Here is a 14,896-nt window from a genome sequence, read left to right on the forward strand (position 1 = left end):
GCTTGTAAAACAAACTTGTTGAGGATTGAATGCCACCCACTGATCTTTTTGTGGGCTGGGGGGACAATATATGAAGGGCCTGGAATATTAAATTGAAAAAGGTAAGACAGATTCCTCCAGATTTCTCAGAGTCTGAGTCCTGAGCTTTATCCCCAAGGTCAGGCTGAAAAACAATTGGGCCTGGGGTCTGAGTGATTTAGATTTATCCTAATTAATTTGAAGGCCAGATATTTCTGCATGACCTTGAAGAGACTCACTACAGCAGCAATAAGGAAGACAGCGATGTTGTCTGTGAAGAGACTTAAGGGGTGGGGGTTACAATAAAAATAATAATTTATTATTTATACCCCGCCCATCTGGCTGGGTTTCCCCGGCCACTCCGGGCGGCTCCCAACAGAGTATTAAAAACACAATAAAACATCAAGCATTAAAAACTTCCATAAACAGGGCTGCCTTCAGATGTCTTATAAAAGTTAGATAGTTGCTTATTTCCTTGACATCTAGTTGGAGGGCATTCCACAAGGCAGGCGCCACCACCGAGAAGGCCCTTTGCCTGGTTCTCTGTAACTTTGCTTCTCGCAGTGAGGAAACTGCTAAAAGGCCCTTGGAGCTGGACCTCCGTGTCCATGTCAGTGGTACCTGGGGTTAAGTACTTAATTCGTTCCGGAGGTCCGTTCTTAACCTGAAACTGTTCTTAACCTGAAGCACCACTTTAGCTAATGGGGCCTCCTGCTGCTGCCGCGCCGCCACTGCACAATTTCTGTTCTCATCCTGAAGCAAAGTTCTTAACCCGAGGTACTATTTCTGGGTTAGCGGAGTCTGTAACCTGAAGCGTCTGTAACCTGAAGCATCTGTAACCCGAGGTACCACTGTACTGGGCTGAGGCCATTTAGGGCTTTAAAGGTCAGCACCAACACCTGAAACCAGTTTAAATTTAAAATGGTGAGGGCAAATTTAGAATTTCCGATCAGGCAATGTTTTGAGAATTCCGGGCATGCCACAATGCCGGCCCAGGCACCTGCAATGGCGGCTTGCACCTCCCAAGCCTAAATGTTCAGGTGAGTATGAGGGGAGGCAGAAACACCGCATTTCCATGTGGCTGCCCACGACAAATGCAAACAGCACCAGCTTGAGGAATCTCCAGAGCGGAGGGCAGCTAATGGCGCGTCCAGAGGCTGAACAGTGACTCCTGGTAGCTGCTGCTTGTGCAGCAGGCAAGAGATCATTAAGGCAAGCCACAGCTGGCAGTTCTGCAGAGGCCAGCAGCTCTCCAGTGCCCTGCCATGTGGCACCTTGGCTGATGCACTCTGCCCGGAGCAGCCCCGCCCATCCGGCGTCAACAGGAAGAGGCAGAACCTGCACATGGTGACACTAATCATCTCCATAGCCAGTAACTGCCTTCTTCCTCCCCGCCTCCTCTCCGACATTGTCCTATACCACCCTATCATGAACCTAGACAACATCTTAAAAAGCAGGGACATCACCTTGCCAACAAAGGTCTGTATAGTTAAAGCCATGGTTTTCCCAGTAATGATGTATGGAAGTGAGAGCTGGACCATAAAGAAGGCTGATCGCCGAAGAATTGATGCTTTTGAATTCTGGTGCTGGAGGAGACTCTTGAGAGTCCCATGGACTGCAAGAAGATCAAACACATCCATTCTGAAGGAAATCAGCCCTGAGTGCTCACTGGAAGGACAGATCGTGAAGCTGAGGCTCCAATACTTTGGCCACCTCATGAGAAGAGAAGACTCCCGGGAAAAGACCCTGATGTTGGGAAAGATTGAGGGCACAAGGAGAAGGGGATGACAGAGGACAAGATGGCTGGACAAGTGTTCTCGAAGCTACCAGCATGAGTTTGACCAAACTGTGGGAGGCAGTGGAAGACAGAAGTGCCTGGCATGCTCTGCTCCAGGGGGTCACGAAGAGTCGGACACGACTAAACAACTAAACAACAACAACATCATGAAGTTTAGCTGGTAGTACAGTGGTACCTCGGGTTAAGTACTTAATTTGTTCTGGAGGTCCGTTCTTAACCTGAAACTGTTCTTAACCTGAAGCACCACTTTAGCTAATGGGGCCTCCCGCTGCTGCTGAGCAATTTCTGTTCTCATCCTGAAGCAAAGTTCTTAATCCAAGGTAGTATTTCTGGGTTAGCGGAGTCTGTGACCTGAAGCGTCTGTAACCTGAAGCGTATGTAATCCAAGGTACCACTGTATATTACATTGTTGGACAGTGGTACCTTAGTTCTTGAACTTAATCCATTCCGGGAGTCCATTGGACTCCCGAAATGGTTCAAAAACCAAGGTGCGGCTTCCGATTGGCTGGAAGAGCTTACTTCACTCAATCAGAAGCTGTGGAGGCCGCGGCAAACGTTTGGCTTCTGAAAAACGTTCGCAAATTCGAACACTCACTTCCGGGTTTGCAGCGTTTGGGAGCCAAAACGTCCAAGTACCAAGGCATTCAAGAACCAAGGGACGACTATCACCCAGTCCTAGTGCCTGGTGAATTTCGAACACTCTTATTAACCTATACCTAACTCTTATTAACCCATACCTTACTTACCTTATTAAAGCTATCCCAAGAGACACAGCACGGCTTGTAGGCCATTAATTTTGCTCCAGAGCAAAGTTACTACTACTATCCCAAATGCTTATTGTCCTTCAGCCAGGAACTATGAGCAACCTCAAGTGGCATTCTGCTATGTTCTCTTCCAGATCTGTCCTGTAGTAGACAATTTTTGGGTCTGACCCCATTTGCCTTTTTTTTCCTCTTCACTGGGTGGGCATGTTTAGCCTGGAGAAGAGGAGGTTAAGGGGTGATATGATAGCCATGTTCAAATATATAAAAGGATGTCATATAGAGGAGGGAGAAAGGTTGTTTTCTGCTGCTCCAGAGAAGCGGACACGGAGCAATGGATCCAAACTACAAGAAAGAAGATTCCACCTAAACATTAGGAAGAACTTCCTGACCGTAAGAGCTGTTCGACAGTGGAATTTGCTGCCAAGGAGTGTGGTGGAGTCTCCTTCTTTGGAGGTCTTTAAGCAGAGGCTTGACATCCATATGTCAGGAGTGCTCTGATGGTGTTTCCTGCTTGGCAGGGGGTTGGACTCGATGGCCCTTGTGGTCTCTTCCAACTCTATGATTCTATGATTCTATAATTCTATGATTCTAAATGCTTGAGTTACGAGTCTCTAGCTGATGAGTCTGAATATACATGACTGTACTATAGAGCTTAACAGTAGAGAATGAATTTTGTAGTGTGTTTCAGGTGGTGAGCAGAAGCATGGAAGTATGCGCAGCTGGTAGTACAGTGGTACCTCGGGTTAGGTACTTAATTCGTTCCGGAGGTCTGCTCTTAACCTGAAACTGTTCTTAACCTGAAGCACCACTTTAGCTAATGGGGCCTCCTGCTGCCACCGCGCTGCCAGAGCACGATTTCTGTTCTCATCCTGAAGCAAAGTTCTTAACCTGAAGCACTATTTCTGGGTTAGCGGAGTCTGTAACCTGAAGCGTATGTAACCTGAAGCGTATGTAACCTGAGGTACAGTGGTATAAGATGGTGCTTATATGTGGGTCCATTATGTAGTTGCACACAAGTGTCTGGAATGCTAGTATATTGTGTGGAGTGGTCCAAGCTCCCTTTGCATTGTGGCTAATATTCTTGCAGTCCTGCTGTTCAAGTGTCTCCTCTTCATGAGTTCAGAGGATAAAGATGTTATCATATTTCAGATACAGGAGAGGCTTTTGAGGACAGGAGACAAGAAAGCACTGTTCTAGGTCAACCATGAAGGCATTGGCATACTGTGGGGTCAGCCCCGTGCCTGTAGGCGGGTCACTGACTGGAAGATGCAAGCTGTCCCAAAACTGAAGTAATTGAGGATAAGTACGAAGTGACCGTGTTTGGTGGCTAGATGTACTATGGCCCCATCAGGGATTATATTTCTGATGGCTTGTAGCCAATTTTAAAGAGATATACATTGACAGGGCAGATCAGCATCACGCCAGCCAATCTCTTCAGTTCATTTAATTTCATTCTGGCCAGTAAGAGAAAGACTATTTCAGATTAATCTTATGGAGTTTTAAAATGAAAATGATATGCAAGGGAAATGATATTCATCATAAGGACATAAACTGCTGCCTTATACCAGGTTGGACAATTGAACTAACTCAGGATTGTCTATTCTGCCTAGCAGCTCTCTGGAGGTGCTGAGGCTTGAACCTGAGCCATTGGACTTGCATGGATGAGTCAAGGCCTTCCCTTTAGCCAAGCATGTGCAGAAAGGATCAGAATTACAGGTGCAGATCTAGGAGCAGGAAGCTGGAGGTAGTTTTTAAAAGTAAAATACAACAGTCCCTGAGCAAATGGAACCTAAAGACAAACTGTGGAGCCATTTGTAGAATTACATTGTCTCCTGGAGCACAGCAGTTTCTGGAATACTGCATCAATAGTAATTTGCTTTAGTACATGAGGGGAAAAGCAGTCTTGGACAATCAATCAAACAGCACACACTTACAGGAATGGCAAAAAAACAACAACCAGAAGTGAACGCCACATGCTTAGTCATCAAAAGAAAATCAATGTATACAAAGGAACATTTAAGGGCTATTCTCTAGAATCTGTCCTACCCCAGAAAATTATGGCGTTCAACTGCACAGTGTAAATTCTAGGAGCTCAATACAACTACAAGCCAGAGAGAAAGGAAGGCGGGGGAAATATTAACAAAATGTCATCTTCTAAATTGCCACATTTTCAAGTTTAGTGAAGAGTCTACAATTCACAGGAACCCAACAGAGAACATAAGCCTGCAATACTCTTAACAGTACAATTCATTCCTGGTTTTATTATACACTGCTCATAGCTTTAAGTCAAAGGGGAATCTCTGGTGAACAACTGCTGAACCAGCATCAAGCCTTTCCTGGATATTAGTGTTCAATTTCTCCATCTTGGCCTTGATAGAGCTGGCCTTTGTAGAGTGAGGTGGTTGTGAAAGTGCAAGGTGGGTAACTGTAGGGGAGCCTGAAGAGTTGTTAGTTGTAGTAGATTCCTGCTAAACTATCACTTTCAAAACCTGTCTATAAATACAATTATAGAGGGCAGGCAGGAAACAGAGGCACACTTATTTGATACATATGTCAATGGAAGCTTTGCAAACCACAGGTGAAAGTGATCTTCATTACATATATCCCCTACTGATACAGGTTGTTAGGAATGAAGCCTATCTCTAAAGGCACGAATTGCTGTTATCACTACTGCTAGTTTCTTTCAGTGGTTGGCTAATGGCCAACCAGTTAGTGCTCCCAAATAGCTCTGTGCATACTACTGGCAATCTGTAAAGATTACGGTAAATTTTGGACTCAGCTACATTAGTAAAGAAAAAGTGTTTTATTTGCATTACCACACTGTGACACCAGGTAGCGCTGTGGAGTTCCTTCTTTCACCAACACTTGAAGCTTTACAACATGTTTTCCTGAAACAATTTTTGATGTGTCTAGATCCACCTTTTGTTTGATTTTATTATTTGCATTTAAAATGTCAGTTACACTAATATACAAGCAATGGTACACAATGAGTAAAGTTATAATAACTGAGTTCATCACTTACGGAAATGGATTGTGGAGGAAAAGTCATTGAATAACTACAGCTATCCATCTGAGATCTGCACAAGAACCAGCCTGCTTTCACACGCTGCTCACAGAATCTGAAGATGTCAAAGCCCTTTCCTGTAAGAGAAGCATTTAAGAGAAGTACTTACTTTTTATGCAGTCTTCTGTAATATAGAAGCAGAGTTATATTTCCCAGCACAGTAAGAATGCTCAGACAATCCTGTTTTTAAGGTCTACTAAGGCTATGTTATTGGTATGAAAAACAATGTTTAATGCAAATCCTAATACCCTTTCTATTTCAACCAGTGTGTTCTCTCTACACACTGAGCTGAACTCAACCCCACAACATTCTCTTTTCTGCCACTTATAGCTTAATACAGGCATTCCCAACCTTCAGTCCTCCAGATGCTTTGGACTACAATTCCCATCATCCCTGACCACTGGTCCTGTTAGCTAGGGATCATGGGAGTTGTAGGCCAAAACATCTGGAGGGCCGCAGGTTGGGAATGCCTGGCTTAATAAGACAAAAAACAGTCCTAACAACAGAATTTAAAAATCAGTTTTCTGCTAGTTATACACACAAAAAGGGGAACACTATGCACAAGAAACACAATCAACCCCTCTTCCTTTCCATCTGGCAATTTACATCACATTCCCACTTAGTCTCTATTAATGTATGTATTTCTAAGAAGTATATCCTATCTCTCCAGCACACTGGTCATCTATGCAACTGTTAATCAATGAAAATGCACAACAATAGTGTAGTTCAATAGCTTATAGTATTAAAATTCCAGTATTCAGAATAGGGCTGGCTGATATCTCTTTTCCAACATCATAATAGACCACCAGCTAAACTTCGCGATATGGCGGTATATTAAGATGTCGGAAAGGAAGCGGGGAGGAAGAAGGCAGTTGCTGGCCAAAGAAACCATTAGCATCACTGTGCGCAGCTTCTGCCTATTCCTGTCAAGCCAGGCAGGCAAATCCGCAGCCTCCTCCAGTGCCCAGCGCACGGAAGGAGCCCAGCCCCGCCAGGCACAGGGCAAAGACTCCTCCTCCTCCTCCAGCGTTTGCCTGTCCGGGCTAAGGGACTGAAGCAGGTGACACAGGTGGCTGGTTTCTTTAAACTGCTCCGCTGAGGGGTGTGGGCACCCGCACGCCCCTCAGTGGAGTAGTTTAACGAAGCCCCCACGAGCCAATGGGGGGGGGGCTTGATTGGCTGAGAAGCAGGTGGTTCAAGGAAGCCCGCTTCTCAGCTGACCAAACCCCCTGCCTCCAGCTCCTCGGACAAGTCAGAGTGGGGGCTTTGCTAAAGTCGCACGCCCCTCAGTGGAAAAGTTTAAAGAAGGGAGGAACAAGCTGCATCGGCTCCAGTGCCTCGCCATGGCAGCGTGCTCCTCCCTCTGCGGTATGAGGCCAGAGCGCTGTGGCGATGGCAGAGGGACTCAGGAGAGGTGGCTGCTTCAGCCGCAATATAGCGCTGGGTGAAGCCCTCATACCGGTCTAGGGCGATGTATCGATATATCACCCAGGTCTACCAAAGAGTATAACAAGTACTGTAGCAGAAATTCATAAAACTGCTGCAATTCCTTCAAAAACCCCAAAGGCCTTTTAAATAAGGTTGCTTTACCACTTTTCTAAAATCAAGAATGAGCAATTGACCTCCAAGTAACACACTACAGAAAAGACCTCAGACATAAATAATATTCAACGTCTGAAAACAGGCATAAAGAGCAAAATTTCATCTGAAGAGCTAAGGGCATGAGAGGCGCGTGTGAGAGGTTTGAGGTACTGCCCCCACTTCCAAGAGTCACACTAACAAGGTACAGTAGCCTAGCGCAGAAGGTTTTATCACAAAGTGAGGAAAAAGTTGAAAAGCAGCTTAGAAAGATCAATGGACGTGTCTCCCATACATCCTAAACTCCAGTTCTGTCCAAGTGATTCTGTTGCTCTTGCTATAGTTTGTTGTAGCCTTTTTTAGTAATAAATCTCCAAAATCTTTTTTATTGCCAAATTGACAACTTACTTTTTTTTTGGCCAAAATTCATGCTCTTTCATATTTTCCTCATATGACTTCCTAATTTTAAAAGAAGCCCTCTTGCCTTTTACAGCTTCCTTCATTCTGTTCGTTAACCAAACTGGAATCCTCTTATAATCGTTCAAACTTTTTCCAGTCTATGATATACAATTCATTTAAGCTTTAATTACAGTGGTTTTAAAATGCTTTCAAGGATCCTAAAAGAACTGATGATCATCACTCTCAATTTTCATATTCCCTCATTTTTAAAATCATTTCCTCTGGCATAAAGGGCAACAATCCCACAAAAAGGACCTCCTACTTTTTACACATTTTATATCAAATAATAACTTTAACCACCCCACCCCACCCCCAGTTAAACTATGGAATTTCCTCCCACAAAACGTGATGGCAATAAGTAGTTTATATTAAAAGGGAACTACATTAACCTATGGAGGATAAGGCTATCAATGGTACTAGGCAGGTTGGCTAGATGTTATTTTTAGGATCAGAAGCAGCATACTAGTTGTTGGGGAGCAGGGACAGAGGGGACAGAATGATGGGCTAGACTGGTCTCATCCAGCAGAACTCCTTTTCTGTTCTTAGGGTGACATTATGTCAACAAACATGCAGTTTTAATATATCATTTGTGTTAAAAATACCGTATTTTTCGCTCTATAAGACGCACCAGACCACAAGGCATACCTAGTTTTTAGAGGAGGAAAACAAGAAAAAAAATATTCTGAATCTCAGAAGCCAGAACAGCAAGAGGGGTCACTGCACAGTGAAAGCAGCAATCCCTCTTGCTGTTCTGGCTTCTGGGATAGCTGCGCAGCCTGCATTCACTCCATAAGACGCACACACATTTCCCCTTAATTTTTAGGAGGGAAAAAGTGAGTCTTATAGAGCAAAAAATACGGTAGTTTTATTTTGGAAGTTTTCCATAAAAAGTGGCACAGATTGGAATATAAGACAATTGATAGCTGGGCTAATCAATTTCACCAATCTCACCAATCCACTGACATTAATGAGACTGAATGGCTGCAGATCTACATCTGTGATTGTCCAGTTCATATATAACATTTCATTTCCCATGCATCTGTGTGCATGCCCAAGGTCAGCTGGCACTGTACACAAGCACAAAATTATGTGAACCAGCCATTCATCACTGTGAGAAATGCTCAGAAGAAACCTGCCCTCTTTGATCAAGGGAAAGGGAAGGAAGGAGGGGAAGGGGGAAGGACAAAGTCCTGAATACAGATCAGGGTGAAGTCTAATGTTTTTATAAGATATTTCAACTACATTTGAAGGCTCTCTGGTGCTTCCATTTGTATTTAGAAAGCAATATATTCAATGACCTAATTTAACTAAGCAAAGATTGAGAGGAGACCAAAGCTGTTAAATATGGATGCGCCATATCATTGCATCCCTAATTCGCAGCACCAATAGAAAGAGATCACAGTTGTATTTTATCACCACACTCTCAAAATCAAAAATTATGATGAATGTGAAAGTGTGAATCTCAAGAACTTCCAGACTCACCAACAGTGTAAAAACCTACCCACTACTATTAAAGGGCATTTGTACTGAAAACGGTTTTTCTCCCAAACATACTACATTCACCCAGAAGAAGCAACTTTTTGACTAACTCCCATAGCCCTCGTTTACAAAAGATGTTCAATGTCCAACATGCACATGGTTCACAACTTCGTTTGCACTCACAGATTTTAAAATACGATAGGTTAGGTGGGTCACAGTAACAATTTTTTCAGTACAGTGGTACCTTGGTTGTCGAACTTAATCTGTTCTAGGAGTCTGTTCGACTCCCGGAACTGTTTGCAGGAGCTTCCTGCACTCAATCAGAAGTTGTGTTGGACATGCAGCTTCCCAAAAACACTCACAAACCAGAACACTCACTTCCGGGTGTGCGGCGTTCGGGAGCCAAAATGTCCGAGTACCAAGGCGTTCGACAACCAAGGTACGACTGTATTAATTTTTTTCAGTATTAAATTTAACCAAGTTTCAAAAGATTTTACGTTTCCACTTCACATCAATTAAGAGATTGGTGCCACTGGACAAAATCACTACACAAATCTGCAGGCAATCAAATCCTCTAAACGCTCTCCTTGGTTCCCCCTTCTAAAAACGGTCCATTTTAGAGCCAATTACTTGTCAAATCTCTGGCCAGCCTCACTTTTACTGAGGCTGTGTTTTCAAAGCTATGCCCTCTACCGTCCTGGACGGACAATACAACAGGGTACCCAATGAAGACATAGTTTATGTGAGCAACTGCACAGGGAAGACATCTTGCACTACTTACTACACACTGGACCCAGGAGCCGATTTCTCACCTTACCGCCCATACAGGAAAGATGTCTCCCTGGCAGAGGAACTCCTATCCAGAGCCGTCTTTCCAATTGGGCTTAGTGGTGCATTGCGCCAGGGTGCTGGCCTCTCAGGGGCGCCCCAGCGAGTGGGGGAGCTGCGTGGCTTTGCTGGTGGCCTCCCCTTTCCCTGCACACCAGCCAGCTGTGCCCCGTCAACCATATGGCTGGCAGGTGTGCAGCTTGCCTCCCAAGCCTCCACGGGAGGAGAGTGATCCCTGCAGAGGCTTGGGATAGAAGCTGTGCCCGCCCCTCCAACTATATGGCTGGCAGCAGCGGGAGCAGCAGCAGCAGCTAGGTGTGCACTCGTGGGTGCGCGCACTCTCCCATCCGTCCGCACCCACAGGAGCCTCTGTGCACTCACCATGGTGGACAGCATCTACCAGACCCACTCGCTGGGTGTGGTGGCCGAGGAGCTGCCAGACCAGTACGCCAACGGCCGTGAGGCGTGGGTCTGGTAGCTCTACATCGGCGACACGTGGAGCCGCACCACCAAGTACAAGAACTGGCTGGCGCCACTGCTGCATGCCCAGCGCTCCAACACGGTGCTCGATGTGGCCTGTGGCACCAGGTGAGACACACAGCAGGAGGAGGAGGCAGTGCTGGGTGCTGGATCATGATCCAGCTTGAAGGCCTGGGCTCCCTTCTCCCCAGGGAGGTTTGTGTCTCAGGGTGCTCTAATCCAGATCCACACACGTGGCAGCTGATCAGAACCTCCCCCCCCCCCACCATTGAAAGCACAGGGCTCAATACCCTGCACCCAAGAATCCTGGGAACTACAATCCCCGAACTACAATTCCCAACGCCCTCTAACAAACTACCACTTCTCAGGATTCTCTGAAGGCGTGCGCTTCAAATGCGCTGGGTGTGCTTTAAATGAAAGGAAAGGGCCCCTGTTGCTTTGTTGTGGAAGAGGCTCCCCCCCCCCCCCCGTTAGGAATATGAAACGTGGGCGTGCAGCTTCCTTCCCAAGCCTCCGCAGGAGGAGAGCGATCCCTGCAGAGGCTTGGGAAAAGGTCGACAACTCTGGGAAACGGGGGGGGGGGGGTCGGATCTTTGCACCACGGCGCCCAATATGCTTAAGACAGCCCTGGTCCTATCACTTCAGTGACTCATAAATTTGCCTTTTCTGCTTGGGTGGCCAAAAAGATCAGAAATAAGACTCTGGACAGTATAGCCATGAACTGTAAGGGAGACGCAGAGATCTAAACAGAGACCATTATTTGTGGCGCAACACCCCTTTTGCTTGTATTATTTATTGTTCAGATTTGTATGGCTAGTATTTTAAAGTATTTAAAACTAAAGTTTTTTAACTGGCTTGGATTTCCACACCAGAAAGGCAAACTGAATACATCTGATTCGTAGACAGCTGGATTGAGGCAGGTCGGGGCTGCTGATTCTTCTAGATCTGTCAGCAGCTTTCGACATGGTCGATCACGAACATCTGGACCACCGCCTTGCCGACGTGGGGATCCAGGGCACAGTCCTTCAATGGCTGCACTCGTTTCTCTCTGGTCGGGGACAGAGGGTGGCGCTTGGGGGGGGAATTGTCATTGCGCCACTCCTTGGTGTGTGGAGTACCTCAGGTGCAATACTCTCCCTGATGCTTTTCAACATCTTTATGCGCCCCCTCGCCCAGCTTGTCCGGAGTTTTGGGCTGGGTTGCCATCAGTATGCCAATGACACCCAACTCTATCTGTTGATGGATGGCCATCCTGACTCGGCCCCAGACACACTGACCAGATGTTTGGAAGCTGTGGCTGGATGGTTACGTGGGAGCCGGTTGAAGTTAAATCCTTCGAAGACAGAGGTCCTGTGGCTGGGACGGGACGATATGGGATTGGGGGGGGCAACTCCCATCTCTTGTGGGGGCGCAATTAGTGCCAGCACCGTCCGTTAAGAGTTTGGGTGTAATCTTTGACACCTCCCTTTCCATGGAGGTGCAGATTGCAGCTATAACAAAGGCGGCATTTTTCCATCTCCGCCAAGCTCCAGTTGGCTCCTTATCTCTCTCGCCCTGACCTAGCCACTGTGATCCACGCGACGGTCACGTCCAGACTGGATTATTGTAACTCGCTCTATGTGGGGCTGCCCTTGAGACTGACCCAGAAACTCCAGCGGGTGCAGAATGCTGCAGCGAGACTCCTTACAGGGTCCTTGCCGCGGGATCACATTCACCCGGTGCTATACCAGCTGCACTGGTTCCCGGTGGAGTACAGGATCAGGTTTAAGGTGCTGGTTTTAACCTTTAAAGCCCTATATGGCCTAGGACCCTCGTACCTACAGGACCGCCTCTCCTGGTATGCCCCACAGAGAAACTTACGGTCTTCAAATAAAAACATCTTGAAGGTCCCAGGCCACAGAGAGGTTAGGCTGGCCTCAACTAGAGCCAGGGCTTTTTCGGCTGTGGCTCCGATCTGGTGGAACACTCTGTCACAAGAGACCAGGGCCCTGCGGGACTTGACATCTTTCTGCAGAGCTGTTCCGCCAGGCCTTTGGCCAGGGCACAGCCTGACTCTCTCCCTCGGCAATCTTCGCGGAGCTCTGGCCCAATGGTTGCCAGTGGCTTGAATTAATTAATTTTATAATGAATGATTTTAGAGTGTTGTTTGTGCTGTACTTTTGTACTGTTTTATTGTTGTTAGCCGCCCTGAGCCCGGCTTCAGCTGGAGAGGGCGGGATATAAATTATTATTATTATTATTATTATTATTATTATTATTATTATTATTGGTGTTGGTACACTCCCTCAACCTTCTTAACCATAACTATTTGCTATATAGGCAATTAATACCTGCCCTAGCCTCAAAGGGCCAACACACAACATTAGTTGAGATTGCCAATTGATTTGTTTACCATTTATCTGCAGAAGCAGCTCTCATGTGATTGCTGCAGTTCTCACAACTACAACAGTTTAGGTGTCCGATCAAAAAATCAACAGCTGCATGGAACTGTGACAAATACTAATTATTCTTAAAAACTTGTATATGAAAGTCTTCAACGCCTGTTTTTCTTTATCCTCCTTACAAGATTCATTAAAACTTTGGTTAAAAAATTATTGTAATTATATTTATTTGAGGAAATTAAGACTAAACTAATAGCTTCCTTGATCTTCAAAAATACAGTTTGATATTCAAAGCATGACTTAGTTTTACTTGAAACCTAGGAAATACTTTTGTGTTCAATTATTTAAAAATGAGCAAATCTGAGTAAATCATGAACACTTGTATTTTTTTAAATCAGTGGTATAACAACTTTATGTTCAACAACATCAAAAGTTGCTAGAGCTGTTGTTGCTCAACAAGGGGTATATGGGGTGTTGGGGGAGGGGTAGCGCCTCTGGTGGGCTTCTTCTGGGGTCGTTTGCCCAGCTTTGATCCCCACCCTGCACTGCCAGCATGCAACAGTGGCCACAATCCCAGGAATGGCTTTGATTGGCCAGTTAAACCAGGTGTGGGCAGCTGATGGGACTCAAACCCTCTGTGAGTTAGGAACTTCCCTTGCATGTGAAGACAGGCTCCATTGGATGGACTGGATGAGCCCAAGAGTAGGTCAAGAAGGCAGTTTCTGCACATTAGGCCTGGGCGTTGTATCAATACATCGTTCAAATCTGCTTGAAATCCAAATCGTGGTAACAGTTTCATAATATTCAACATGGTGATGCATCATGAGTCACTATGTATGTTTGTGCTACACAAAAAATCATGATCTGGGGGGAAAATGCGGATCCGGTCATCACTTCTCCCATGATTCCTGCCACCCCTGTTACTCTGTACTATAAAATACAGTGGCACCTCTAGTTATGAACTTAATTCATTCCGGAGGTCCTTTCTTAACCTGAAACTGTTCTTAACTAGAGGCGTGCTTTCGCTAATGGGGCCTCTTGCTGCCGCTGCACCGCCAGCACACCATTTCTGTTCTCATCCTGGGGCAAAGTTCTCAACTTGAGGTAACTCTTCCAGGTTAGCAGAGTTTGTAACCTGCAGAGTTTGTAACTCGGGGTACTACTGTAATAGTTGCAGAAGTATGTTAATGGTAAGAAAAAATGTTTCGGTTTTAGACCCCTAAATAGCCAGGATATTACCCTGTTTACCTCTACATATTTCTATCATGATATACGGGTATATTGCAATGCTTAACTTGGGCATAGGCAAACTCAGCCCTCCAGATGTTTTAAGACTACAATTCCCATCATTCCTGACCACTGGTCCTGTTAGCTAGGGATGATGGGAGTTGTAGTCCCAAAACATCTGGGGGGCCAAGTTCGCCTATGCCTGGTTTAACTGGTGATATATCACAATGTTGAAAGCCATACATTGTTCAGCCCTGCTGCACGTGCTATAGAGTGAAGTGAGGGCAGAGGCGGCTCGCCGCCCTGGGAAAGTAGCCCGTCTAGGAAAAGAAAAACTATTATCCAAAACGTCCACTGCTTTGTGGGATGTCTTTGGGAGAAGAAATAGCTCAACACAAAGCCAATCCCTAAGGGGGTTGGATGGTGCCCTGCGTGCCTCCTTCCGGGCACTCCTGCAAAGCTAGTGCCAAACATCTTGCTCTGCTTTCCTGCGGACCACAGCAGTGAGGACCCTTGTCCTCTGGGCACCCCAGCACCGCCATACACACCACCCGGGCCTGGATTCTGGGGAGGAGGTCACTTGGGGGTTGCTAATGCAGCAATTTGACTTCACCCCCAGAGGCGGACTCCGCTGTCTCTCGACCTAAGCCTGTGTGTATAACAAAAAGATTGCCATTAAAAAATAACAAGTAAAGGCTTACCTCAAAAATTATTATTATTATTATTATTATTATTATTAACTAGATTTATATACTGCCCCTCATCAAAAGAATAAAATAGTACAGTGTATCCCCAACACTGCAGTGCATCCTTATCAGGA

The 14,896-nt window shown here is 45.7% G+C and overlaps 1 protein-coding gene across 2 annotated transcripts in view; it reads right to left on the reverse strand.

Moving 5' to 3' along the window:
* The window catches only part of OTUD7A (OTU deubiquitinase 7A), a 143,522-nt gene that overhangs the window by 116,176 nt on the left and 12,450 nt on the right, over positions 1-14,896 (reverse strand). For both annotated transcript variants that reach the window (XM_082198024.1, XM_082198023.1), the window contains exon 2: positions 5,603-5,721. The gene's annotated coding sequence lies outside the window, so the exon portion shown is untranslated. The remainder of the gene's footprint in view (positions 1-5,602; positions 5,722-14,896) is intronic.

The sequence above is a fragment of the Podarcis vaucheri genome, assembly GCF_965113315.1.
Source record: "Podarcis vaucheri genome assembly, chromosome: 14".
NCBI classification, from domain to species: domain Eukaryota; kingdom Metazoa; phylum Chordata; class Lepidosauria; order Squamata; family Lacertidae; genus Podarcis; species Podarcis vaucheri.